The following is a 16,771-nucleotide window of genomic DNA, read 5'->3' on the forward strand; positions in this document are numbered from 1 at the left end:
GACACGCAGACGCTCTGTAGCTTTAGGGTTAACAGACATTCAGAATCCCAAGGAACACGGGCGAATCCTCAAACGAACCCCCGTCAACCATTCTGGTCGCCTTTAGGTGGTTTCCTCCTCACCCCAGACCCACGCGTGCCACTAGGGACGAGCGCGCCCTTTGAGAACGGCTGTGGCGCTGAGGGCGTGAGGCCTGGAGGTCCCGGGCTGGGTGGTGAGCAGGTCACGGCGGATTTTACAGTCCAGAGCGGGGCTCGGCGCTCAGGAGTTACTCACCGCCGTTACCTGCGTCCTCCGCAGCGGGTCCCCAGCTTGACTGATGCTGCCGTCAGCACCTTCTCTTCCAAAATCCAACTCAAGCGGGGAGGGTGCTGCACTTGGTCGGTAGCTCAGTGTCAGCTGGGGAGCCCCGTCCAGGCCACACTGCCCCCCCCCCCGGTCACAGTCCTTGAAGGCCGGTCACAGTTTCCAGAAAGAGGCCTGTCCTCCGCGTCAAGCCCTTGGTCCTCCCCAGAAATTAGGTGTGTCCTCCAGAATCAGCCCCCAACAATAGCTACCCAGGGGAGGGCACTGGGAAGGGTTTTTGGTTTGGGGTTTTTTTTTAACGCTCTCAGAAAGGATTTTTTTGATCCAGAGAAGACCAGAAAGAGCTCCCATCTCTCCTGAACCCTTTCTGCTGCTCCTTTGGGCGGTTTCCGGCAGTTGCCACCCACATACCCACTAACCTACCCACCCTTTCGGTGGGTCCACCCCGATACACAGCTCTCGCCACCACTGTGGTCAGACCCTGCCCCGTGTGCCCCGGGCAGAGCAGGACGGGGCAGTGCAGATGTGGGCCCCGCACCGTCTCGAGTGCCAGGGAGCCCATGACCCAAATCCGCCAGCCGCCCGCTGTCACCATCCAGCCCTCCCTCCCCAGTAAAACCGCCTCCCGCGCCATCAGGGGATTCAAAGTCCAGGGTTGGGGTCTTTCCTGAACCTCGTCAGCCCTCAGCCCCATGCTGGGGACCCTGGGGGTCCCACGTATTAAACGCAGAGCTGTCGCCACTCCTTGGGGCCTGGTGGTCCCAGGAGATCTACCCGGGCAACAAAGCTTGTTTCTTCATGTTTCCATGTCGTGGACGCAGGTGGTAGATTGACACAGGTGGCTCTTCCACCTGGCTCCAGGTGGAGGTGGAGAGAAAAGGGAAGGCGGACGAGGACTGGCCCAGGTAGGGCCGTTCCTGCGGTGAGTCCTGAAGAAGGACAGAAGCCGAGACGGGTGCAGAAGGCCTGAGCTGCCCAGGGGCTGAGCCAGAAGGAGCACATCCCACTCCTGGACGGGACGTTGGCCTCGAGCAGCCACAGACCCATCCCAGCCAGGGCCTGCCTGGCACGGACCCTCAGGGGCTAGCCAGTTGATAAACTCCAAGGAAAGGAGCTAAGCAACACATTTCTGGAAGCAAAAGCCTGCCCGCTGGCCAGGGCTGAAAGCAGGTGCCAAGGCCTGGCGATTCTGATGAGCTTGGTTCTGGCCCAGCAGAGCATCAGGCTGGGGCGACCGGAGCAGCTCTGCAGAGGTGGTAGTGGAGACTGAGGGGCCTCTGCCCCATGGGCCAGGCACCTCCTGGCACACTCTGCTTCCATGGAAATGTGCCCAGGAAAGGGAAGGAATCCGCTCAGGTCTAGTGGCCAAGCCCTCAGCAAGGGAGTGTTGAGGTCGCCTCATCTGCTTCCCCGAACTAGGCTCCTTTTCCCCAGTTGTGCCTTGCAGCTGCTGCGTGGTGCTGGCCCACCTCCCCCACCGGGGCTCTCCGCTTAGGGTCAGACAGCAGGTCGCACCTGCCAGGGGTGGTGGCCTCCTTCCTCAGTCTCTCCCAGCTCTTCGACTCTGCGGTGACAGGCTCGAGGAGGCCGTGGGGCCCGAGGTGGTGGCCTCGGGCAGCTTTCCCTCCTGCCACCCATGGGTTTGGGACATGCAGATAGAGTAGAACTGAGACCCCAGGCCAAGAAGCTTCCAGAGAGCGATGGCCCACAGAGACCCTCTCCCCCACACCTCTTACAAACCCACCTCTCCTACCTGAACCCTCGTTCTCCCAGAGACACAGCCAAGGTTACCCCTCTTCCACGACAAGAGGCCCCCGCCTGCTGGAGCTGGAGCAGGGGCCTAAGTGACATTTCAGGGGCGAATAAGACTTCCAGCACCTCCGCCGCCCCAGCTGAAAACTAAGATACTGAACTAAGTTGGGTCATTTAGCAAATGTTTGCTGAGCACCTACTGTGTGCTAGGCTCCTAGAAAGGCAGAGAGACCACAGCCCAGGGGCTGACAGGATGCCTTGGAAAGCCCCCTGGTCACAGAGATAAAGGTGATGGAAGCCTGGGTGGCAGAGCCCAGCGCTCCCATCAGGAGAAGGCCATCCCTCCCCCCCGCGGCTCCCAGGACCCCGGGTGGGGTGCAGGGCACTTGCAGGAGGGGCAGAGCAGAGCCTGGTCACCAAGCTACACTTCAAGAAAGACACCTCGAAGGAGAAGCTGCAGCCAGCTGGGCGGAGAGAGAAGCACACGAGCCAAGACTGCGGACCCCAGGAGCCCAGCCAACACGCCCAGGACACCGGTCTCCGCCCTGACGCCTCACCCGCTGCCAGCACCTGGCACGGTCAGTGCTCCAGAAAGGAGCCTCCTTTCTCGTCACCCAGGGACCGTGGCTGCGTTTGGCTCCTCTACTCCATGCTTGGGGGTTTCGTCAGTCTGGCAAACTGTGTCTTATACCAAGGACCACTTTCCTCGCCAGAGATACACGTGGTGGCACCTCAGCTCTTCTGACAAGGGCAACAGCGCCGAGCCGACGTCATTCAGGCCAAAGGCAGAGGGACTCGACGTCTGGGACCCTGCCCGTCGCACAGGTGGAGACAGAGCAAGTAGCTCCTGCTCTCCCAGGGCTGCCCCTGCCCCTCAGCGCCCGCACATCACCTGCAGGAGTGAGTCCTGAGCCCTCACTGTGCGCCAGCCACAGGGCTGGCCCACCTTGCTCCATGGAGACGGCACCCAGGGGCCCAGGCGACACGGGCGTGGCCGCACACCCCCTCCTAGCAGCCTGCACGGATGGCCCCCGAGAGCAGGGGGCCTGTGCTTCCCTGAGGCCTCCCAGCCCCTGGATGGAGTCTCTGAAATTGTCTGTCCTCCCCAAGTCTCAACAGGAAGCAATGAAGGGCCAGAGGTGCCTCCCCCCCGCCCCGCCCCCTGCCAAACCCCCCGGGGCTCAGCCCCATGACATGTGCACATGCTCAGTGCTCTGCAGGCGGGGAGGCCCAGCGACAGGCCCAAGGCGAATTGTTAGGAACTCATGGAATTGAGAATCAAACCCAAGCCCGTCTAATCCCAAAGTAGGAAATGTCCCTCTGTGAAATGCTGATCACTGAATTTTACAGATTGGGAAACTCAGCAAGTCAGCCTGGCAGTGGAGGGCCCGGGGTGGGGGGACATGAAGGAGAGGGCAAGAGGGAGGAGGGGGTGTGGACCTAGTGACCTCCCCACTCTGGAACAAGTGCTAAAAGCTCATTCAGAGAAAGATGGCCTTCTGTCTTCTCCCCGGGTGGACAGGTCACTTCCATTCAAACAGCCTGCCCGGTAAGCTGGGCCGCGGCCCGGCGCTCACCCTGGGGGGTTCTGGGTGCCTTGAGCCAAGGCCGGCGCACAGCCCTGCAAGATGCCAAGTGTCCCTCCCCTACCTGCCCTTCTGCCAGCTCCGGGTGTTCCTCAGCGGACAGGCGTGGGGAAAAGTAGGGGAAAAAAGGGAAAGCTGGCTGATGCCAAGTATTTTGTATTTCAGTCCAGAGGCCACGTAGATCTGCAGGGAAACTTCTTATTCCACTGAGCTCAAAACCTTAAAACAGTCTGAGTGAGCAGACCCAGCCCATGTGACTCCTGAAACAGGCTGTCTGAACACCACTGGGGGCGGTGCAGGGTTGGGTGGGGGACCGCAGAGCTGACCCTCGTTCTCGCAGCCTTCAGTTTGGGCTTCTGCGAAGGTGCTGGCGGTACTGTCCAGGCGCTTTGGCAATCTCTCTGCCTGCAAGGGTGACAAATATCAATGTAACCACATTTTTATTTTAGTTGCCTCAAATATTCAAAGTTTTGTTTTCTCCATCATGTTCATACATATGCATGTAATTAAACATTTGTGAAAAATCACTTTAATAATAAACAGGAAATGAACTTAAATACTGCCCCTTCCTCTCATTCATCAGTGGTTAAGACAGAGGAGGCGGGGGGCGCAGAAGCCGGTGGAAAACGTAACTGGAATCAGACAGTTTTTTCAGAAATTCCCTGGCTGTATTGAAGACTGAAAGTAAAGGAGCTACAGAAAGCTTCCGGCACACAAAGCAGCAGTGAGAGACGCGCATGTGGAGGACACCCAAAGTTAGGAAACATGTTCCTAAATGAGCCCCCAGAAAGTAAAATTTCCGTTTCAAATCCCATTTCTCCTCATGACCGGCATCATGAAAGGAGAGATGTTCCTTTACACAGGGGTCACGGTCAGTGAGCACCAGGGCATCTGGGACCCCTTGAAATTAGACGCACAATCAGTGTTCTTTGTGTGTGTGTGCACGCGTGCCTGTGAGCACACACGCATGCGTTTCTCTGGGAATGTGGCCCATGGCTTTCATCAGATTCTCAAAGAAATCTAGAACCACAAAAAAGCTAATAACCACTGTTCTCCTCAGTCATGTGGAGACCCTCTGGTATCATGCACTCGACAGGAGAAAAAACAATTTTATAAATGACATCAATATCCCAAATTACACAGTAAACACCAGATTTTTTTCTTGGTTTAATGAAGTGATTTAAAAGTCTACGAAACTTCTGAGAATGTACCCAAAAGAACTGAAAGCAGTCTCGAAGAGATATTTGCACACCCATGTTCATAGGGGCATTATTCACGATAGTCAAAAAGTAGAAGCGACCCAAGTGTCCGTCAATGGATGAAGAGATAAATAAAACAGGTCTATCCATACGACGGAATATGATTCAGCCTTAAAAAGGAGTGAAGTTCTGACACATGCTGCACCACGGATGAACTTTAAAGACACTCTGCTGAGGGAAGCACGCCGGTCACAAAAGGACAAACACCATATGATTCCACTTATATGAGTCCCTGGAGGCGTCAAATCCACAGAGACAGAAAATAGAGTGGGGGTCGCCAGGGGCTGGGGAGGAAGGAGAAACAGGGAGTTGGCGTCTAATGGGTACAGCGTTTCAGTCTGGGAAGATGAAAACGATCTGGAGATGGCTGGAGGTGATGGTTACACAAGAATGTGCATGTAGTTAATGCCACTTAACTATATTTTTTTAAATTAACTTTTATTGGAGTATAGTTGCTTTACAGTGCTGTGTCAGTTTCTGCTGTACAGCAAAGCGAATCAGCCACACGCATACACATATCCGCTCTTTTTTGGATTTCCTTCCCATTTAGGTCACCACAGAGCACTGAGTAGAGTTCCCTGCGCTATACAGTAGGTTCTCATTAGTTATCTATTTTATACATAGTAGTGTATATATGTCAATCCCAACCTCCCAGTTCATCCCACCCACCTCTTCCCCTCTTGGTGTCCATATGTTTGTTCTCTACGTCTCTGTCTCTATTTCTGCTTTGCAAATAAGTTCATCCATATCATTTTTCTAGAGTCCACACATAAGCGATATTATACGATATTTGTTTTTCTCTTTCTGACTTACTTCACTCTGTATGACAGTCTCTAGGTCCATCCACATCTCTGCAAATTGCACAATTTCGTTCCTTTTTATGGCTGAGTAATATTCCATTGCATATATGTACCACATCTTCTTTATCCATTCTTCTGTTGATGGGCATTTAGGTTGCTTCCATGTCCTGGCTATTGTAAATAGTGCTGCAATGAATATTGGGGTGCATGTATCTTTTTGATTAACTGTATTTTTTAGAGGGTTTAAATAGTAAGTGTTATATTATGTATCTTTTACCACAGTTTTTTTTTTTTTTAATTTTAAGGAGAAAACAATGATGACATCCTCTGAGCACACAACACTCTTGATATTTTTACCAAAACTCCCATGAAAACACGATCAAAAGATACGGGCTCTTTGGACTGGAAAATGAGCTGAGAGGCAGGGCAGCTCACAAATGCAAGAGAAATGTGGTGGTGAGCATGGACTTACTTATTCTCCAGATTCCAAAATCCAAGGTGAATTCCAGATTCTACGAGGACAGAAGGTCCACAGTCCAGCTTGTTCCGGCCTTCCTCTGTGAGCTGCGGAGACTGGGGAGGAGATCCCAGCTCTGCCTCAGTCTGGAACTGGCCTGGTCCACATTATACTGCTCCCAGACTCTCTCCAAACTCTAAGAGAGCATCTTGGCATATAAAGTGTAGATGCCATCTGTTGCTTTTCCTTTCCATTTTAGGATTAAGAGGTTAAATATGTAATATATTTGCACAAATGAAATTCACATTTTAAAGCAGTTGTTCTTAACAAGCAAGCTTCTGGGAGGGTCAGTATAAATAATATTTTGCCAATAGATTGAAAATTTAGATACCAAAGGAAATTGCCTGGTGGTCCAGGGGTTAGGACACTGCGCTTTCACTGCTGAGGACGCAGGTTTGATCCCTGGTTGGGAAACTAAGATGCCGCATGCCACACGGTGAGGCCAAAAAAAATTTTTAATTAAAAAATTTAAAAAAAAGAAAATTCAGATACCATGGATAAATTCCTAGGAAAACCCTAACTTAACCAAATGACACAGAAGAAATAGAAAATTAGAATCATCTTACCACTAATGATTGAACCTGTAATTTAAAACTTTCCCATAAGTGTGTATGGAAGAGCAAATGGCTAAAATGGCCAAGACCCTTCTGCAGAAGAAGGATAATTTGAAAGAACTAACCCAAGCCAAAATCAAGTGCTACTAAAATCTAGAGAAATGAAAATTGGATGAATTTCGTATAGGGATGAGCACACGGACCTACTGACGATCACTGAGCCTGGAAAGAAACCTGCACACGTTTGGGATGACAGAGGTACATGACATGTCACTGGGGAAGCGCTGACTTTTCAATAAACAATGATGGGAAAATTGCTTATCCATATGTTAAAAAAAAAAACAAATTGGGTCCCTATCCCATACCTTACCCCAAAAAAATCAATTTCAGATGCATTAAGACTTAAATATGAAAGGAAAACTTGAAAACTTGTAGATCTAGAAAATATATATTTCTGAACTTAAGAGGGAAAGATTTCTTAAACAAGACATTAAAAGTACCAACAATTAAACAAAAGATAGGGACTTCCCTGGTGGCACGGTGGTTAAGAATCCACCTGCCAATGCAGGGGACGCGGGTTCGAGCCCTGGTCTGGGAAGATCCCACATGCTGGGGAGCAACTAAGCCCGTGCGCCACAACTACTGAAGCCTGTGCGCCTAGAGCCCGTGTTCCGCAGCAAGAGAAGCCACCGCAATGAGAAGCCCGCGCACCACAATGAGAAGCCCGCGCACCGCAACAAAGAGTAGCCCTTGCTCGACACAAGTAGAGAAAGCCCGCGTGCAGCAACAAAGACCCAACACGGCCAAAAAAAATTAATAAAATAAATAAATTTATAAAAAATAATAATAATAAAGAAAATAAACAAGTTTTACTATGTTAAAATTTGAAAGTTCTGGGACTTCCCTGGTGGTCCAGTAGGTAAGATTCAGTGCTCCCAATGCAGGGGGCCTGGGTTCGATCCCTGGTCAGGGAACTAGATCCCACATTCATGCCACAACTAAGAAACCCGTATGCTGCAACTAAAAAGATCCTGCATGCCTCAATGAAGATCCCGCATCCCGCAACTAAGACTGGGAGCAGCCTAAATAAATAAATATATATATATATATTTTTTTTTAATTTTTCATTTATTTATTTTTGGCTGTGTTGGGTCTTCGTTTCTGTGCGAGGGCATTCTCCAGTTGTGGCGAGTGGGGGCCACTCTTCATCGCGGTGCGCGGGCCTCTCACTGTCACGGCCTCTCCCGTTGTGGAGCACAGGCTCCAGATGCGCAGGCTCAGTAGTTGTGGCTCACGGGCTTAGTTGCTCCGCGGCATGTGGGATCCTCCCAGACCAGGGCTCGAACCCGTGTACCCTGCATTGGCAGGCAGACCCCCAACCACTGCGCCACCAGGGAAGCCCCTAAATAAATATTTTTAAAAATTTTTTGAAAGTTCTCTCCTTTTTTAAAAATATTTATTTATTTAATTTTGGCTGTGTCGGGCCTTAGTTGCAGCACGCAGGATCTTTCATTGCAGTGCGCAGGCTTCTCTCTAGTTGCAGCATGCAGGCTCAGTAGTTGCAGCACACAGGCTTAGTTGCCCCAAGGCGTGGGAGATCTTAGTTCCCCAACCAGGGATCGAACCAGCGACCCCTACATTGTAAGGCAGATTCTTAACCACTGGACTGCCAGGGAAGTCCTGAAAGTTCTCTTCTTGAAAAGATACCATACAGACGAGGCCAGACAGGCGAAGGCATTTGCAACATGGTTAGCTTACAAAGGATTAGTATCCAGATTATGTAAAGAAACCCTACAAACAATAAGAAGAAAAGGCCAGCACCTCAATTTTTAAAAAGAGAGCAAAAGAAGAAACAGGATGGCCAATTAACATTTGAAAAGATGCTCAACCTCATTAATAAAAATAGAAATACAAATGAAGACAACAAAGTCATACCACTGTGACACTAGGCTGGCAAAAATTAAGTCTCATGTAATAAGAGTCAGAGAGGATATGGATCAACTCTGCTAGGTATAAATGGAGGAGCTCTTACACATGTGTGCCAGGAAACATACAAGAATATTCATATCCTCATGTTTACAAGAGCAAAAAGCTGCAGGTAACCCAAACGTCAATCAGTGGAAGATTGCAGTAGTCACACAATTAAATATTATATAGCTGTGAAATTAATTATTACCTCATGCAACAGTAGAGATATATCTTTAAAACATAATGTGCAGGAACAAGACCAGGATGTCTGCTCCCAGCACTGCAGTGGAGGTTCTAGCTGGGACAATTAGGCAAGAAAAAGAAATCAAAGGCATCCAGGTTGGAAAGGAAGTAAAATTATCTCTATTTGCAGATGGCCTGATGTTGTACATAGAAAATCCTAAGGAATCCACAAAGAAGCTATTAGAACTAATAAATAAAATCAGCAAGATTACAGAGTATAAGATCAATATGCAAAAATCGGTTATATTTCTACACATCAGCAGTGAATAATCTGAAAATGAAATTAAGAAAAATTCCATTTACAATAGTATTAAAAAGAATAAAATAATTAGCAATAAATTTAACAAAAGAAGTGCAAAACTGGGGAATCCCCTGGTGGTCTAGTGGTTAGGATTTGGCACTTTTCCTGCTGTGGCCTGGGTTCAGTGCCTGGTTGGGGAACTGAGATCCCGCAAGCCGCTCAGCGCAGGCCAAAAAAAAAAAGTACAGAACTTGTACAAAAACAGGCCGGTGGTTCCTCAGATAGTTAAACTGAAAACACATATTCACACAAAAATTTATACATGAATGTTCATAGCAGCATTATTCATAATAGCCAAAAAATAGAAACAGCCCAAATGCCCATCAATTTATCAATGGACAAACAAAATGTGGTATACCCCTACAATGGAATACTATTCAGCCATATAAATGAAGTACATGCTAAAATATGAATGAACCTTGAAAACATTATGCTGAGTGAAAGAAGCCAGTCACAAAAGCCACATGTTGTATGGTTCCATTTTTGTGAATGTCCAAAACAGGCAAATCCAGAGACAGAAAGTAGATTAGTGGTTTCCAAGGGCTGAGGGGCAGGGGGTTGGAGGATGGGGATGGGAGATGAGGAGTGACTGCTATTGAGTATAGGGTTTCCTTTTGGTGTGATGGAAGTGTTCTGGAATCAGTCATGGTGATGTTTGCACACCATGCAAGCTTGTGAATACACTAAAACCACTGAATAGTATACTTTAAAAGTGTGGACTGTCAAGGTTGGTGTGATTCAATAAGAAATATGTATTTGGTCTTTGAGTTCCGTTTGGAGTCTCCAGAGTGCTGTATGTCTCGTATGCTGATGAGATGTCTGGGGGCTCGGGGCCCCTAGACGGCTTCAGGACAGGGGCTGGTCACCAGAAAGACCACAGTGTAATTACAGGGTTGGAACTTTCAGCTCCACCACCTGACTTATGGCCAACGATTTATTCAATCATGCCTACGTAATGAAACCTCCATAAAAACCCCTAAACAATGGGGTTCAGAGAGCTTCCTAGTCGGTGAACATGAGGAGGTGCTGGGAGGGTGGTACACGCAGGAGGGCACGGAAGCTCCTCTCCTACACCTGGCCCTATGCATCTTGTCCATCTGCCTGTTCCTGAGTTGTATCCTTTATAATAAACCAGTAACAGTAAGCAAAGCTCTTTCCTGAATTCTGTGAACCATCCTAGCAAATTATCGAACCCAAGAAGGGGGTCATGGGAACCCCCCTGTATTTATAGCAGGTTGGTCAGAAGCACAGTTGAGAACCTGGGACACATGACTTGCATCTGTAGCGGGGGAGTCTTGTGGGACTGAGCCCTTAAACTGTCCAACTCCAGGTAGATAGTGTCAGAACTGAATTGAACTATATAAAGAGTTGGAGAAATGTTTGGTGTGGGGGAAAAAGCACACACATTTGGTGTCAAAAATGTTGTGAGTGGGAATTCCCTGGCGGTCCGGTGGTTAGGACTCCACACTTTCACTGCCGAGGACACAGGTTTGATCCCTGGTCAGGGAACTAAGATCCCTCAAGCTGCACAGCATGTCCAAAAATAAATAAATAAATACAAATTTAAAATGTTGTGAGTGAAAACAGGTCTGAACAAAATAAAACACCATAACACAGAGTGGAAAAAAATATCCCATGGACTTCCCTGGTGGCACAGTGGTTAAGAATCTGCCTGCCAATGCAGGGGACACGGGTTCGAGCCCTGGTCCAGGAAGATCCCACATGCTGCAGAGCAACTAAGCCCGTGCGCCACAACTACTGAGCCTGCGTGCCACAACTACTGAAGCCCGCGCGCCTAGAGCCCGTGCTCCGCAACAAGAGAAGCCACCGCAATGAGAAGCCCGCACACCGCAACAAAGAGTAACCCCCGCTCGACACAACTAGAGAAAGCCCGCGTGCAGCAATGAAGACACAACACAGCCAAAAATAAATAAATAAATAACGCCATTAAATCTGGTCAAAAGTATGGACCATTTAAAAAAAAAAAAAAGAATATCCCATAAATCATAACTCCGTATCTTTAATCTCAAAAACCAACAAAACTAAGCAGTGTACTGTTTAATTAAACATACAATCATATGTAATGAAAGAATTTTTAAAGCATGGAAATAATAAACCTCTAATCCAGTACAATGACTTCTCTTGCCAGGGGATAGAAGGTAAATTAGTGGAGGAAAGCACAGCGGTGTTGTTGGTTAATAACCTACGTAGGGTTTCAGCTATAATTTTGTACGCATTAACTATTTAAAAGGATAACAAAGGGAGAGGCATGGTTTTAACACATTTCCTTAGGAAGATGCCATTGGGAGACAAGCCCACAGTCTCTTGGTCAGCGGTCAGCGCAACCGGCCAACTCTTCCCCCTAGCGTGGAAGCAGATCACTGCCTCTTTGGTTGAGAACAGGCGCCATGGTGCAGGAAAAACACGTTTTCTACGAGCACCCTCAGCACAGCTCCTAGCAGGAGAAGCTTTCGGGGACCAAAGGTCACCTTGTGCCTTGGTCATTCTTTCTCCCCCAAACTCTCTCTTTTCCTCTCTTCTTTTCCCTGGGTGGGGGGGTGGGGGGAGTGGTGAGTGAAGCAGAGACGTGACTTTATGTCGATTAGATTGCATATTCATATGATATTTGTCTTTCTCTGTCTGACTTACTTCAGTATGAGACTCTCTAGGTCCATCCATGTGGATGCAAATGGCATTATTTTGTTCTTTTTTATGGCTGAGTAATATTCCACTGTATATATGTACCACATCTTCTTTATGCATTCATCTGTTGATGGGCTTTTAGGTTGCTTCCATGTCTTGGCTATTGTAAATAGTGCTGCAGTGAACATCGGGGTGCATGTATCTTTTTGTATTATAGTTTTCTCCAGATATATGCCCAGGATCGCTTATATGTGGAATCTAAAAAAATGATACAAATGAACTTATTTACAAAACAGAAATAGAATCACAGATGTAGAAAATATACTTATGGTTACCAGGGGGGAAAGTCAGGGGGAGGGATAAATTGGGAGATTGGGACTGACATATACACACTACTCTATATAAAATAGACAACTAATAAGGACCTATTGTATAGCACAGGGAACTCTACTCAATACTCTGTAATGACCTATATGGGGAAAGAATCTAAAAAAGAGTGGATATATGTATATGTATAACTGATTCACTTTGCTGTACACCTGAAACTAACACGACATTGTAAATCAACTATACTCCAATAAAAAAAAAATTTTTTTTGTTTTTAGGAACTTCCCTGGTGGTCCAGCGGTTAAGACTCTGCACTCCCAATGCAGGGGGCCTGGGTTCAATCCCTGGTTAGGAAACTAGATCTTGTATGCCACAACTAAAGACCCCTCATGCCGCAACTAAAATCCCGCAAGTGGCAACAAAGATCCCGCATGCAACAAGACCCAGCACAGCCAAATAAATAAATAAATAAATAACTTTTTAAACTGCATATTCAGAGGCCCCCTGTGGAGGTAACATTTCAGCTGAGACCTGAAGAATGAGTTGGAATTAACAAGGTGGGAAGAGGGCAAGGGCTCCCAGGCCGAAGGAACAGCGTGTGAAAACCCTGGAGGCAATGGGGAGGCATTGCACTCCTATAGCTGAAGAAGGCCAGCAAGGTGGGGCTCAAAAATGAGGGGAAGAGTGTGCTGAAAGGAGGCTGAAGAGGTCAGCAGAGCTGGACCATGCAGGACTTTCGAGGTCACATGAAGGGCTGAGTTTTTATTCCTGGGCACTGGGTAATCACAAAAGATTTCAAGTAGGGATCTAACCCGATTGGGTTTGCATTTGGGGAGAAGAATGAAAAACAGGCCTGCCCTGTCAAAGGGATGGGTCAGAGACATTCACATAACCTGACCAGTGTGCGAAAATCTATTAGACTCAGGCTCCCTTCCCCAGTGGGACTGGATCCCTGGCAGGATGTAGGCTGGAGCTATCACAGCTACTTTATCACACAAGAGGGTAGCCTATCAGAGAGGGAAGCCAATGCATAGAAGAGCAGAGCTGAGACAAGGACAGAAAAAGTAGATCCTGGTGATGTTTGTACCCCTTGATCAAGCTGAACCTGAAGTCCACTGAACTCCTTTGTTATGTGTTATGTGATAGTTCTGGCTGCCATAACAAAATACCACAGACTGGGTAGCTTAAACAACAGAAATTTATTTTCCGGAGACTAGGAAGTCCAAGATCAAGGTGCAGGTTAGCATTCTCTTCCTGGCTTGCAGATAGCCACCTTCTCACTCTGTCCTCACTAGGTGAAGAGAGAGAATGCTCTGGTATCTATTCCTCTCCTTTTAAGGACACCAGCCTTATTGGTTTAGGGCCCCACCCTTATGGCCTCATTTAACTTTTATCACCTCCTCACAGGCCCTATTTACAAATTCAGTCACATTGGGGGTTAGGGCATCAACATATGAATTTGGGAAGAACACAAACATCCAGTCCATAACTCTGTGGAAGCCAATAAATACCCTTTTTCCTTAAGCCAGTTTGAGTTGGATTTACTGTCCCATGGAGTGGGTAAACTACAGACTGACACAGAGGGGGCGGAAGATGCAGATGCTAAGACAACAGACAGGTTTTCAGCTAGTGCAACATATATTTCCTCATAACAAAATAATTATTATAAGTATGATATATATCTGTATAGGCATAGACTATAAGGCAAGATAAACAATATAACATAGTTGCTATTAGTGATCAGGCCTGTGAAGTACACAGTCATTCTTACCTAGTTATAAGGTAATATTATGTACTAAATATTCACAGTGAGATCCTGCTGCCCCTGCCTACCTACCTACCACCTGAGTTGTGCCTGTTCTGTGGCCTAGAAGATGCATGAAGCCTCCGGGAAATTACAGAGTTTGTGTGCGTGAGTCACATGTAGGAGTTAGAGGCTGAGTGGTCCTGCTGCAGATTGAATAGAGAAGTCTGGACACTTTTGCTGTTCAGAGGGTTTTGTCCCCTCTTGTACGGTATAAATCCACAGCTTTTTGTTTATATTTTGTTTACTAGTATTTTTTGTCTTATTGTGCAATAAACCTTTTCAGGAGCAATAAACATTTTTTAAAGTCCACACTTAATTTAAAATTAAGTTTTATATTTCCATTTTTCAGAGTCGGTTATGAAACTGAAACTTCCACAGAATGTCTGTGGACATTTACCTTTCACCCCGGGGGCCAAAGAGATATTAACTGCAAACCAAACCAGATGACACAAATCTCATTCATAAGTATCACATTGACTTCGAAAGTTAGTAATTATTTTAAGAAGGCTGTGCCCCAAAATGAATTAACATGTGAAGCTGCAGAAGTGGGTTGACATTTCATTCTGTAAATCATGACTCTTCATTTAGATCAAATGACTTTTTATACACTAGCTTCACTCGTTTTTCTAATTCCAAGTTTTCTTGTGTCCATTTCACTGTTAATGTGTTGGCTCCACTGGCTGAGGAATTATTCCAGTGTGGATGCCATATTGTTATCAGAGTCATTAGATGCTGTCATTTCTTGCTTCCGATTCATGGAATCAAAATTAAACTTTTGGAAGTTCATTCTATCCAAAGTGCAAAACTAACATTATTGTGAATGCTACTCAGCTAATATAAGTTGAACACCGAAGGCATTTTTTTCTTGCAGTGATAATACTCACATAAAGTTCAACAGGCACAGCATAGGGGGACTAACATTTTTACTAAATTAAGAACCCCTCAGGAATTCCCTGGCAGTCCAGTGGTTAGGACTCTGTGCTTTCACTGCTGAGGGCCTGGGTTCAATCCCTGGTCGGGGAACTAAGATCCCGAGTGCCGAGCTGCACAGCCATTAAAAAAAAAAAGAACCCCATGAAGCAGAAATACACCTGGAATTGGATGTGGTTAATAATTACATCCAAACAAGCTGTAAAATTATATCAATTGAATTAGAAATCATAGTTGTCAAAAATTTACAAATATTTTTTCACAGTTAGAGTAATTGAACTGCAAAATTTTTGTGACAAAGCTGATGTTAGATAGAAAAAAAGCACTTCAGCATGGTAGTAACATGTTTTTCCCTGTTAACATGTTTCTTCACCATGTCAATGAAAAAAATTAATCAGTCGATCTAAGAAAGAAATGGAAAATTTTATTTGAGCCAAATTGAGTATTATAACCTGGGAAGTCTTTCAGAGAGCTCTAAGGACTGTCCTGCCTGTTAGAGGTCAAAGCACAGGGATATAAGTTATTGAGACAGAGGGCTATATGTTAAATGACATATTATCGACAGTTTACACAATCCAGATCTACGTGTACAAAACAAGTAGTAGGTCATGGGTCACGGTGGCCTCTTCTAAGATTAAGAAGTAAGGTTATCTCCTAAGGACTAATGATCCTTGATGAGATTAAGAAAGAAGGTTATCTCCCAAGGAGGTTGGGTTAATGTGGATGCACAAAATACACTAAAGGGCAGGGAGAGGGACTTTCCTGACCGGTCCAGTGCTTCCAATGCAGCAGGTGGGGGATCAATCCCTGGTCAGGGAACTAAGACCCCACATGCCATGCGGCACGGGCAAAAAAAAAGTAAAAAAATTTAAAAATAAATTAAAAAGCGGGGGCGGGGGGGCAGGGAGGAGGACCAAACAGGCAGATAAAAGTTTTATGTTTAAGTTTTTCTTATCTCGCCATAAAATATGAATTTTATTTCATCGTCATCAACTGGAGTTTGGAAGTTTGAGCTTTTGCATAACAACTTAAGTGTCCTAGTCACATTGAACGAGTCTTCTACATTGGTGCATTTTGTTCAAATTCAGCTTAAAAGTTTTAATCAAGGACTTCCCTGGTGGCGCAGTGGTTAAGAATCCGCCTGCCAATTCAGGGGACTCGGGTTTGAGCCCTGGTCCAGGAAGATCCCACATGCCACAGAGCAACTAAGCCCGTGCGCCACAACTACTGAGCCTGCGCTCTAGAGCCCGCGAGCCACAACTACTGAAGCCCGAGTGCCTAGAGCCTGTGCACCACAACGAAGAGTAGCCCCAGCTCACCACAACTAGAGAAAGCCCGTGTGCAGCAACGAAGACCCAATGCAGCCAAAAATAAATAAATAAGTTTTAATCAAAATATTCAGCAACTGAAGCACAAAAAAAAACTTTAGTCTTTGAGCTTTCCATCAAATTACAATTACTGATACGTTGCAAATGGGAAAACAACGAAACGCATCCCTATGGAAGCAACAGAACTTGAACAATTAGGACGATCAAAGAATGATTTTTTAAATTCTGTAGCTGCACTCTGAGCTTGGGAAGATGTCGGTGCGGGACACCGGTGTCTCTGGGCCTCGGTTTCCCCGTCTGGACACTACCTGGAGTCCCTTCTGGTTCCGACCGCGTGGACGCTGGAAGGCCTCACTCCCGGCATCCCCCGGGGTAACCGCGGGCTGAAAGAGAAAACACCGCCCCCACCAGGCGCGCGTGCGCACACGCCGGACGCCCCAGGCCACAAAC

At 46.8% G+C, this 16,771-nt stretch overlaps 1 long non-coding RNA gene across 6 annotated transcripts; it reads right to left on the reverse strand.

Annotated features, from left to right (window-relative positions):
• Positions 1-3,784: 3,784 nt before the first annotated feature.
• Positions 3,785-16,760, reverse strand: LOC309641004. 6 transcript variants are annotated; one of them, XR_014252487.1, is made up of 5 exons: positions 16,630-16,760; positions 11,936-12,187; positions 6,176-6,267; positions 5,717-5,889; positions 3,785-4,049 (listed from the first exon to the last, which is right to left on the reverse strand). It is a non-coding gene; the product is annotated as an uncharacterized lncRNA (long non-coding RNA). The 6 variants fall into 6 exon arrangements; XR_014252489.1 differs by having other exon boundaries at positions 6,176-6,406; XR_014252485.1 differs by lacking the exon at positions 6,176-6,267 and having other exon boundaries at positions 5,717-5,874.
• Between the last annotated feature and the right edge of the window lie 11 nt (positions 16,761-16,771).

The sequence above is a fragment of the Balaenoptera physalus genome (assembly GCF_965194825.1).
Source record: "Balaenoptera physalus genome assembly, chromosome: 13".
Classification (NCBI taxonomy): domain Eukaryota; kingdom Metazoa; phylum Chordata; class Mammalia; order Artiodactyla; family Balaenopteridae; genus Balaenoptera; species Balaenoptera physalus.